Source organism: Mastomys coucha, unplaced genomic scaffold (assembly GCF_008632895.1).
Source record: "Mastomys coucha isolate ucsf_1 unplaced genomic scaffold, UCSF_Mcou_1 pScaffold9, whole genome shotgun sequence".
NCBI lineage: Eukaryota > Metazoa > Chordata > Mammalia > Rodentia > Muridae > Mastomys > Mastomys coucha.
This window is the reverse complement of record NW_022196915.1, coordinates 76169680-76179679: the sequence shown is the minus strand read 5'-3', so window position 1 is coordinate 76179679 and position 10000 is coordinate 76169680. Positions and strand designations below refer to the sequence as shown.

Genomic DNA, 10000 nt, shown 5'->3' with positions numbered 1-10000 from the left:
CTCTCCTGGTCTCAGGACCCTAGGCCAGGTCTCCCCTAATGTCCAGGATAGGGGTGGGTCAGGTTCTGTACAGCCCATCAGATATCAGCTTGTGCCTGGCCAGCAGCCAAGATGAGGTTCATCTGTCTGGCCGTCGTTGGTAACAGACCCCTGCTGCTATAGAGACATAGACAAAGACAGACATGACCTCTTGTGGCAGCACAGATAATGACCCCAACATGGTCCCAAGTGTCATCACCAACTACTTACGTCAGGCTTTTCCTCACTACCTACGTGTCTCTAGTTCTATCTTCCTTCATTGTGCTGGCATACTTGTTACTTTTCCATTTCTCCACCATTTCTGTATTCTCCTTAATGTCACTCACAATCACTGAGTGTCTGGAGTCAGTACTGGAATGGTCTCAGGAGTCCTATGCCCCTTCCATGCATTACAGTGTCAGGGAAAGATCATTTCAGGCGTTGTCTGCTCCCCCCAGGTCTGTGCATGTCCGGTGGTCATGTCAGCCTAGCTCTCATTCCATGCACCATGAAACGGACTATTGGTGGTCTCAGACTTTTTTGTTTTCAGAGAATGTTAGGCTAGTGGTCTTTCAGATGTTCATAGGTCAGAAAACTGAACCTAGACATAAGCTCTCTCTTCTCTGCTACCGACTGAAGCACATGTGACACAGCAGTCACACCTGCAAAGCCTCTAGGGGCAGGTGAAATTTTGTTTTTTAGCTTTATATATTGTTCCTTTGTTTTGTGTAGTTTAAATCTTTATTGCTAGAAGTCATTAAACAATTTGTCCATGACCTATTCTGTTTGGAATTTAAATTATTTTTTTATGGCCAAACTACTTATAACTGTAAATTGCTCTAATTTTGTTTACTAGATTTTATATTTATAGTAGTTTACTGTAGTTCCTCTTTCTATCAGACAGATTACAAAGATTGAAATAATTGTATTACAGATTTCTTGGAAACTATGGTCATATTTTTCATTCCTGGCATATGAATATAATATTTTCTCCAAGTTGTCTTCTATTCCTAGTACTCTTTGTAGTCTATTGACAATTCTGCCAACTTTGACTTACATTTGATTCATCAAGTTTCTCTTTTAGTGATTTAACTTTTATTGTTTATAATACTACCCATGCATTCTTCTTAATTCTTTTAATATTGAGGATTAAAATGTGGGCTTTACCTGTTTCTCTGCTCTAGTTGCTAATCCATTGAATGGAATAGCACAATTTTATTTGAAACCTTTTCCTAATGAGCTGCCCTTACTCAAGAGCTTAATCGTTTTGCATGAAAATTCTCTTCCCTTTACTCTTACTGGTGAGCTGTAAAATGGATGCCCAGAGCTGTCTTCTTATTGCTGTCTTGAACCTTCTCTTCCTTCATAATTTATGCTGTCCTTCTACTTTGTGAGCTTACTCCTTTGGTCTCTCTGTCTCTCTGTCTCTCTGTCTCTCTGTCTCTCTGTCTCTCTGTCTCTCTGTCTCTCTCTCCCTCCCTCCCTCCCTCCCTCTCTCTCTCCTCTCCTCTCCTCTCCTCTCCTCTCCTCCCCTGTCCTTCTCTCCATCTCTCTCTCATTGTTAGAGAACCTATTTAACTTCCTGATTCTTGCCATTCATTGTAACGGAATTAATTTATAATGGTTCTTTATAATTGTTTTTTGATGCAGAAGAGATGTAAACGTCTAAGGCTATTTCTTTTAAGAACTGTCATTGAGTGCTTAAATATATCTATATCATTCTCAGGATGGGTGAATTAGCAGAGTGGTTAAGAGTATGCCTAGCAGGTCAGGATACCTATGTTTGATCATTAGTAACAATAAGAAACAGAAACAAAAGCTAAACATAACTAGTATAAGTTTTGAGCTGATCTAAAAACCATGTACATTCTCAATAGACATATTTTTTTCTAACATCAGATACCACTTATAGAATTGTTCAGATAGAGCTATCGATAGAGACTCTTAAAACAGCTGATTTATGTAGAAGAGATTATTAAATCATATTAAATATTTAACTTATGACAAATGTATCCATAAAATTTGGTAAGTACATCTAAGAGACATTGTGCACTGCATGGCTGGGAGCTATTTTTAACCTAGGAAGATGATTCTTAGTTTCCACTCAGCAGGGAAAATAACAACAGCAATAATAGCAAACTCCTACTGCTAATCTCTAGGTACACTTTATCTAGGATTACTTTTTACCAGTCAGAAATTGTTTAAATACCTAGGAAAGCAAATAATATTCCTCGGTGCCTACCCAGGATAGAAGTTTTTGAATCCTCTGCCCTCTCTTTAATAACTGGAGACTTTTAGCAAATTTATTTATATTTATAAAATACTTCAGTTAAAGAGCACTGACTTATATAGCCCCCTTTTCTAAGAAGAAACACAAGAAATTATACAGTAATTATTTTACCTTAATTTTTTTCAGTAAACAAAGGTACTGTAGGAATGACCTGTTGCTTAGATATAAAATGGAAATCATTTTTCATCATTCCTCGATGGCTTGACTTACATCACTATTTAACCAACAAATTAAGAAAGAGTTCTATGATGCTTCAAATGGAAGGACTTTAAGATTGGACTGTTTGAAACATTGTCCATAAGAAAATACTCAAATTAACACTCACTATTCTTTTACCAGGAATATCAGATAACTGCATTTTAAGAAACAATGGTTTGTATAGTTACTAGCATCATTTGTTGTGTTGTAGGTAAATAACATTTTAATGGGAAAATAATTTATATAAATATCTTTAAGTTTAAATGTGCCCTTTTCCACCTCATAGACCATATCTATACATATAGGATAATCAGTACTAAAAAAAGAGACAGAAATCTTTTCACTAAACATTGTTTTACCAAATTTGATTTTTAACATAAACTTGCAAACATTTTTCAAGGCATTATATCCTTTACCACCAAGTAGAAAATATTATACAAAATGTAAGAGTGCTCAAAAAAGATGAATGGAATGAATATTAAACAGTGAAGACTATATTGACACTATTCTGTGGTAGTAAATAAAGGAAGATTGTACATTATGACATTTCAGACTGCCTTTTAAAATCTCATTATGATTTCAACTGTGAATAAGGCAAAGGACTTTGTAGTCTCAAATTATGCAAATAGGCTCTTAAAAAGATAACAGTGCTTAGTATGATGCAATATCGGTGTCTGAAATGATCAAAATCAAAGCTGCAAATAAAAATTCTTCAATCAGCTTGTGTGCAAAATAGAATGAATTCAGTTTGAGTATGTGTGTTTAAGATACTACCTAGATACCAGGTAGACAGATTTTTTTCAAATGAATAAGAAATATTGAACTACAATTCTGGTGCTTGTAGTTACAGGTTTGGCTATGGGATGTGGACACACACACACACACACACACACACACATAGGTATCTAGACAGCTATAAAGATACTTTGATAATTTGAGTTATCTTTTATTTAGGAAGTAATCAGAGTATCTTAGTAAATTATTTTTCTCTCAACATAGGTTTAAACAAATTCTTGTTTCCAGCCAGAGTTTTTAAAAGTACAACCAATGGTATAAATCGAGACCCTGTTTTCTTGACTGCCACAGATTATAGAAGGAAAAGTTTAACTAATTCTAAATACTTTGAGCATGTGTTTGTGTGTACGTGTGCATGTGCCTGTGTGTGTGTGTTAGTGTTCTATTGCTGTGAAGAGACAGTATGACAAAAGCAACTTTTATAAAAGAAATCATAAAATTGGCATCTTGTTTACAATTTCTTGGGTTTAGTCCAGTTTCATCATGGCAGGATCATAAAGGTAAATGTGAGCATGGTTCTGGAGAAATAGCTGAGAGGTTTACATCCTGATCCTCAGACAGAAGGCAGAGAGTGAGAATGAGCATGACTGAGTATGAGGGAGCCAAGCTACTAGAATGAGAAAGAAAGAGAGAGAGAGAGAGAGAGAGAGAGAGAGAGAGAGAGAGAGAGAGAGAGAGAGAGAGAGAGCTTGAAGCCCATCCTAGTGGTTCATCTTTTTCAACAAGTCCAACATCTCCTAATCTGCTCATGATAGCCCATCACCTGAATACTAAGCATTCACTACAATTACAGGAGACTGTGGGGCCAGTCTCATTCAAATCTCCAGTTTCTGCCTTACCTATGAACTTTAATGTATCCTCTATGTTGGCTACATCACAAATTCATGGTTCTTCCTCATTGTCCTAGGTTATCGGAGCTAAATAGCACTACAAAGAGCCAGTTTTCAGTATTCATCCTTTACTAAATGGATTGGAATTTTCTTAACCCAATTATTTTTCAAAGCAACTAGAATATTCATGGCACAATCTTAGGCATTCTGAACACTCTAAAATTTCTTTGATGTAGAAAATAACAATAATAACAATTATCCTATTAATGCTTATGATGCAAACCAAAAAGAACAGTGTTTCAAAGAGGTTATAGTTGCAAGTTAGTGTTCATTAAAATGAACGTGTAAAAATAAAATAAAATAATTTTAAGTGCTTTGAATACAAAACTTAGTTTATTACTGACTGATTCAGGAAGAATAAAATTGTACTTTTGCATTTAGTGACAACATTTGGTGAAGAAAAGTCATGTTTATGGATAGAAACTGAATTTGCTGATTTATTTCAAGCATATTATATAGAATCAAGACTTTTAGTAATTTCAAAGATATCTTTTTGGAGGGAGAATAATTTATTTTAGTTTACATTTCAAAGCATAGCTCTCAGAGGAAAATGAGGTCTAGTGACCACCCCAAATTGGGGCTGGAGAGGCTCCAAAAGCCTGACACTATTACTGATTGTGATGGTTTGTATATGCTTGGCTCAGGGAGTGGCACTATTAGAAGGTGTAGTGCTGTTGGAGTAGGTGTGTTATTGTGAGCATGGGCTTTAAGACCCTTGTCATGGCTACCTGGAAGTCAATATTCTGCTAGCAGCATTCAGATGAAGATTTAGAACTCTCAGCTCCTCCTGCACTATGTATGCCTGGATGCTGCCCTATTCCCACCTTGACGATAATGAACTGAACCTCTGAACCTGTAAGCCAGCCAAATTAAATGTTGTCCTTATAAGACTTGCCTTGGTCATGGTGTCTGCTCTAGTTACATACACTCTAGTTACATACACAAGCCTTGCATGGCTGTCCTCCAAGAGGCCCAACAAGCAAATGAAAGATTCAGATCCAGATACTTACACGCAAATAATGAACTGAAGATAGAGACCCCTGTGGTTGATTTAGGGAAAATCTGGAAGAAGTTGAAGAGGAGGTTGATCCCATAGGAAGACAAACACTCTCAACAAATCTGGACCCCTGAGATCTCTCAGACACTGATCCACCAACTAGGCAGCATACCATAGCTGGTCCGAGGGCCTGACAAATATACATCAAAGGACTGCCTGGTCTGGCCTCAGCAAGGGAAGAATGTACCTAACCCATAAGAGACTTTAGGCCCCAGGGAATTGCAAAGGTATTTTACTGGCATCAAAGACTAGATTTTATAGAATTTTCAGCAAATTGAGAACATTCAATTTTAATTTTTACCAGATAGCAAATACATCAATATTTAGAATCTCAAAAGCCCCAAAATATTAAGCTAAAGGAAACTAAAAGAGTCTGGTGTTCACAGAAGAAAAGAAAATGCCTGTATCAACAGAGAAAGTACAAAGACATTTTCAAGAGACATGGAGAAAACTGATCTAGAGGCCAAGGAGGCAGAACATAGGAGAAAAGTACTTGGTGCCAAAACTTTCTTTCTTTTTTTCTTAGATCTTTAGTTCTCCAGAATTGTTGGTAAAATTTCCTGTTAAAGCAGCATTGTCAGCTGGGCTGTGGTGGTGCACGCCTTTAATTCCAGCACTTGGGAGGCAGAGGCAGGCAGATTTCTGAGTTCAAGGCCAGCCTGGTCTACAGAGAGAGTTCCAGGACAGTCAGGGCTACACAGAGAATCCCTGTCTCGAAAAACAAACAAACAAAGCAGCATTGTCTCTAGTTCTTTATGAAGACAGTCCTGGAAAACTAACACACCATCTCAAGTATTATTAAATATTCAAATATTGCTTTGATACTTCTTCCGGATTTTCTTACATGAAGTTTTGTGTTCATTTTGTGCAAAATAAATTAAAAGACATTAAGCAAATTGAACATGAGCAATGTACCCCAAATGATTTTATTTTGTGGAAAATTATATTGAAGTATTATTTAAAATAAATGTAAAATATTTATTCCCTCCTTAGTACTTAGGTTTGGGTACATTTCTTCTGAAATTGTTTATAAAACTATACATGAAATTATACTGATCAAAATTAATTTTGGTGAATTTAACATGATAGGATTGTTTTACTTTGTTCAGGTATCCTAGTGAAGTAAGATACATTTCTAGAGAATCAGCAGAGAAGTCTAATTTCTTTGATACTTAAAATAGTCTTCCACAGAAGAGGCATTAGGATTTAAGAAAAGAATTTTAAAGTGTAGGAGAAATAAATGACATTTCCTAAGTGATTTTTGAATAAAACAGGTAAGTGCTGAAGTAAAGTCAAATGTTCTGAGATTAGCCATGTAGACCGCATCATTATTAGATAGCTTTAATTTTAGACCCGTTGAATCTAATGTGAATCTACATAAAATATAGAATTTTAAAGAAGATATAGTGAATGTTTAACATTGAACAAGTTTATAATATGCATTTAGGAGACTGATGAAATTCATAATGACATAATTGTTCTCAAATTAGATAATTTTAAACCTGGGTATATTCATTATATTTTTATTTTTGTCATAATGTCTTATATTTATTAAAATGTTGGTATTTCACAGGTTATCTGATGCATTGAGATAAAACAGATGTATTTGCAGCTGCTCCACAGTCCTGAGCTATTTAATCCTCAGCCACTTTTCTCTCCTATTTTTAACAAGAGTGAGATTTTTGACTTGTTAAGTAAAAGTTTTGCAATATGTAAGTGTGGCCTCACATGAATAGTTTTAAAAGGATCAACAAGTTATTTATGCTTACCTTAGTCTTCTGAGTACAATGAGGAGGCTAGCTTATTAATGAATTCATAAATATTGTGCTATGTCTTTGAGTGATTATAATAATACATCTCAGATTTTGCTCATAAAAAAGCCAATAGGGTTTTAAAAGTTATACAAGGATGTATTTGAATCATCTCTGTAGTTAGTACATTTATAAACAAGTGTGTATAATCCTGGTAATTATTGCAGTATTTCATCCTACCAAGATTTTGCTTTAAATGTTTATTACTAAAAATTTCAAGGATATTAAAAAGCATAATACAACATACAGGATTTCAAGACCTTTATCAGTTATCATGTCACAGGTGTATTTAATTCAATTATATCCCCACCTGATTCTTCTTTCTCCCCCCATTTTTCGGTAGTTTATAGATAATACAACTAATTCAGAAGAATGAACTTAATTTCATAGCCAAAGTCATATATTTATCATATTTAAAAAGTAAGAACTATTGACTATTAAATGAGTATGAATTTTTCTTTAATTACCTGTTATTTTTTTAAATTATTACATTTTCCTTTCTTCCTTCCCTTTTCCCTGCTTCTTGGAGACTCAGGTTCTTAAACCATCTGTTACTGTTGGTTGATGTTTTCCCCTTGTCAGCTACTGTGCTTCGTAGTAAGCCTTTGTTAAATACATAAAATGCATGTGGATTTATTTCTGTTAGTCTTGCACTCTGTTCTTAGCTTTCAGTGGAGAGAAGTGCCTTAAGGATAGGTTCAGTTTCAGATCATCTTCCCCAGAGTCTTTTATCCTTCTCCTGTAGAGCAGAAAAGTATACAAAGTTATTTGTCCAATAGTCAACTCAAAAGAAATCAAATACCATCCTGCCTGTACTTTAATAAAACTTCAGATTTAAAGTCATCCGATATCCTTTCATTCTTGCAGAATTATCTGGTCAAATTGAGAAGGAAAGGGAAGATATTCTAGCATCGCTAATATTTAAGGGGACACTGTAGTGTTATGTGATAAACCAACTTGCTTCTTAAAAGTAAGTCAGTAAGGAAAAAAAATTCATTGAATTAATTTTTCTGCAGTCACTCTACTAGCGTATTCAACTCATTTTAATTGGAGTGTTTTGCTCTCATGTTTGTGTGTGTAACTCAGGCATGCCCGGTGGAAAGGTAATAACGGATGGGTCAGTTGTAAACCACCATGTGGGTGCAGGGAGTCAGTCTCCTCAGGATAAAGGACTCCGTGTTCTTAACTGCTCAGTCGCCCAACCTCTTACCTAATTTTAAACTGCAAGGCATTGGGTTACCCTTTAAGGGATTGGAAAGTGATAGAACTTTTGAAATATTGATAACCAAAAGAAAGGTCAAAAGGCCTTTGCAAACAGATTGCTCCTTCTTGGCCTCATCCTGACCGATCTGTCATTCAGACTGGCTGAGGTCTTCAGAGTCCTTCATTAAACACAGGGGAATGATTCATCAGTTTTATTCACTATCATCCCAACAGCAAAACTGTAAGTGAATGAGAAACCAATTAAAAGCATAATTATGCTTGAGTGAAGTGAAAGAATCCATCCAAGGCTAGACCAGGTTAGACATAGCTCTAATGTGAGGAAGCAGAGCCTGGGCTCATCCCAGAAAAGGGCAGAATGAAATGTCAGCCATCTTCCTCTGTCTATGCAATTTCCTATTGTTGACAAACTGTGATTATGCAAAACATATTTGATGCTTTCATCAGGCCACCCAAGTAAAGAAAACAGTTTTTTTCCGAACTGATGTTCGGTTAAGTTTAGATTAATTATGAATTCTCATGTTTTACGTTCTTAGGAGGAAGTTGATGGACTACTCTGGGCTGCTACAAAACTAAAGAACCATTTTATATCTGATCTATCCTTTAAATGTAAAACCAGTTCAAGACCTGGGTCAACCTGTCTGGGGGAAAATGGTGATGTCAAAGACTATGCTTGTCTTAAATATATACATGTGGGCCAGCTTTGTAGTTGAAAGAGAGGGTTGATGGGACCATTATGAATCAGGACCATTTATGACTACAACCATGATTTAAAAAATCAAGAATTGTCTTTAATTTTGAGGACTTAATAAAATACTATTTCAATTTCTTAAATATAAAATTATATTATATGCTACTTTTATATCATTCATTTATTTTAAAACAAGTACAACTTTTTTTTTATTTCCTTTTTTATTGGATATTTTATGTATTTATATTTCAAATGTTATACCCTTCCCTCTTTGACCTCTGGAAGCCTCCTATCCCTTCCCCCTCTCACCCACCCACTCCCACCTCACTGCCTTGGCATTCCCCTACCTTGGGGAATCGAGCCTTCACAGGAACAAGGACTTCTCCCATTGATGTGGGACAATGCCATCCTCTGCTACACATGTGGCTGGAGCCATGGGTCCCTCCATGTGTACTCTTTGGTTGGTGGTTTAGTCCCTGGGAGCTCTGGGGGGGGGGGGTTCTGGTTGGTTGATATTGTTCTTCCTATGGGTTGTAAACTTCTTCAACTCCTTCAGTCCTTTCTCTAACACCTCCATTAGAGTCCCTGTGCTCAGTGTAATGGTTGGCTGTGAGCATCTGCCTCAACTACAACTTTAGAATTCATATTTGTGTTTGAGAAATATTGTATTTCCTTGAATAAGAAATTATTCAATTTGAAGGGAGCCTTCTGTGACTTTGAGAACATTCACAATCATTTGGAAATACTATACAGATCTAAAATATTGTTCCATACAAAGGAATGGATGTCTCAGCAGCTCCAAACTGTTACTGGATTCACAGAAAATTTATTGAAAGTTGTTAGTTTTCGATGTATATTGGGATCTCAAAGAAATAGCATTCTAATTCCAGTGAGTGCAGGAAGTCTTAGCAACAGGATCAATGAACTTACCTGCTAAATAAAGTGAGGACAAAAAGGTAAAATGCAAAAATCTTCCTTCTTTCATATTTTTTTCTTTTCTTTTCTTTTCTTTTCTTTTTTTTTTTTTTT

At 35.7% G+C, this 10000-nt stretch overlaps 1 non-coding gene across 1 annotated transcript; it reads right to left on the bottom strand.

The window, feature by feature from the left end:
• Positions 1–570: 570 nt before the first annotated feature.
• LOC116085504 lies at positions 571–702 on the bottom strand. The gene has a single exon (XR_004116606.1). It is a non-coding gene; the product is annotated as a small nucleolar RNA SNORA17 (small nucleolar RNA).
• Between the last annotated feature and the right edge of the window lie 9298 nt (positions 703–10000).